The sequence below is a fragment of the Etheostoma spectabile genome, chromosome 11 (genome assembly GCF_008692095.1).
Source record: "Etheostoma spectabile isolate EspeVRDwgs_2016 chromosome 11, UIUC_Espe_1.0, whole genome shotgun sequence".
Taxonomy (NCBI): domain Eukaryota; kingdom Metazoa; phylum Chordata; class Actinopteri; order Perciformes; family Percidae; genus Etheostoma; species Etheostoma spectabile.
This window is the reverse complement of record NC_045743.1, coordinates 21779949-21782310: the sequence shown is the minus strand read 5'-3', so window position 1 is coordinate 21782310 and position 2362 is coordinate 21779949.

Genomic DNA, 2362 nt, shown 5'->3' with positions numbered 1-2362 from the left:
TTAGCTGTCCTGTCAATAAAGGCCTAAAATGTCCAAAGAATAATCTTAAAAAAAAGATTCAGGGTCCCATAGACCAGGCTGAACTGTTCTAAACATTAATTTGTCCCCGTGTCCTTCAAGATTCTCAACAATAACAGGTAATGTTGGATGTTGGCCATGGGGTTTTGCAATAGGTCGCCATTGTCAGAAGATGTCAACGTGTGTGTGCAGCTGTTACATGAAGCTGTGTGTTGTTGGGATTTTAACCATTACGCATGTATGATTTTATCTTCTGTGGAACTGCAGGACAGATTCCAGAACAAATTTCCCTACAGGGACATTAAAGTATATCTTATCTTATCTTGTGGCTGAATGAAAGCAAATCCCTGAAGCCATGTTCCAACATCTGGTGGAGAGTCAGAAACCAGAAGGGCGGGGGCCCCTTTAGCAGCAGATTAATAACCATGGTTTGAGAATGAGATGTTAAATGGTCAAATACGGCTGTAATTCTATGCAGAAACTTTTATTCTCCTTACGAGTACCAGCATGCTCAGCGAAGCAGGGAGCAACCAACATAACTTTCCTCCAAAAGGGAAAGGCTGAAAGGCTCTGAGCCTATAGGTGGATGCTAGGGTGGGGTGGCCAAACTAGCTTGCATACCTCATCAAACAAATGGTGCAGGCTACACAAATATCCACAAATTTTCCATGGTCATTTCCTTTTTTGTGTGATTTTCAATTTTTAATTTTATTTTTCTTAGGTATGTGTGATATGTGTTTGTTGTCTTATGACTGAGGATGGTGAAGGGATATCCAACCCTAACCCCATCCAGTCTCCCTGCCCATGTCTAATAACCAATCCAGCCAACAAAGGCAAGGAGTTCTAACCAATCAGAGGCAGAGTTGGGCAGGACAATTTTTCCATCCTAGGAAACGCAAATGTGGATGTAAGTCTGTTTGAAATTCTCTGTAGTGACAGCTACAGGTGATTATATGAATAACCTAGCTATTTGAAGAACTGCCAAAGTCAAACATCATTTAATAGAAAATTGAAGGGTCGTGTTTGCATTAAATTATTACTAGACAAAGTATCTTTGCAAAGTACAGTGTGACAATGTATCTACTTAAACAAGAGCATACAAACAGGACAGAAATAAAAAAACAAAACAGGCAAAGGATATTTTTTTGGGACGGATAATGCAGCGTACAACCAGAATAAAGATGTGCTACATTAACATTATTTCTGATATCATTTCATACAGATGGTGTTTTGAAATATCCCAGTTCTGCAATCACAGACAAGTGTTTTGGTGCAAGCATTCAGGGGAAGCCACTGGCTAATCCGGCTAAGTTATGCGTTTCAGGTCTCTTTTTTCAGGGCCGGACAGTCATCAAACCAGCCAACTGTTGGCCAACCAGCCAGTCAGACAGCCGCCCAGAGTGCCCCTGGTGCCACTTAAGAATCATGGGAAAAGAATGTTCTTAGCTCTTTTCTGTCCTTGATTATATCAGATGTGGAGGAAATGGAGGGACTCTGGGCGGATGCCAGCCCTGCGGAACCCTGGGGAAAGGAGGAGGAGCTGGGCAGGAGGGGGCAGAGCAAGGGGAAAAGGGCTAGATGAGAGGGACATGGGGGGAAAAAGGGAGGGAGGAAAGGGGCCACGGGGGAGCTGAGCATCTCCAGGGACCAGAAGGCGGGAAGGGGAGCCGTGTGATTCATCAAGACCAGTGAAACGCTTGATCCTTGGGACTCAGAAAGACAGCGGATGGGTGCAGAGGGAGTCGGTGGTTGTGACCCAGAGAGAGACAGATGGTAAATGACATGACAGAGCTGTTTTTTTAGGCTCGGGGACATGTTGCCCTTATCAAGTCAGCCTTGCCCATAACATCCTGCCCAGAAAGAAATAGAACTCAAGAGGGAGAGGTTGGTGCAGAAAGCTAATGGAAGACGTGACCAATCATAAGATCTATGATAAGAGTATAGTCAGCAGTACCCATGCCAACAACCTTGAGTGTTTTTTGTATAATGGTACTGTCTGTGCAGCATGAAGACCCAGGGCCAAGAATCGTTTAAAGCGTGCAGTCATACAGCTTTGATAATTAGCCACTAGGAATGTAATATCGCATAGTCTAGCTGAGGGGTAGCAGCATTCGACATGGTGTATTGAGTTGATTTGAGTAATATTAATATAGAAAATGGGCACTGCAATAATACATTATGGGTTTAACTGCAGTGTTTTTTTTTTTTGATCAAATGTTTTTAGTTTTTTTATTCTACAAATTAAGGAAAATCACAAGCAGACCGCAGGCAAAACACTGAAACATAAAAACCAGGGCCGGGTCCCAGGGCCAAAACAAACAGAGAGGACAGACAGGATGGGGGG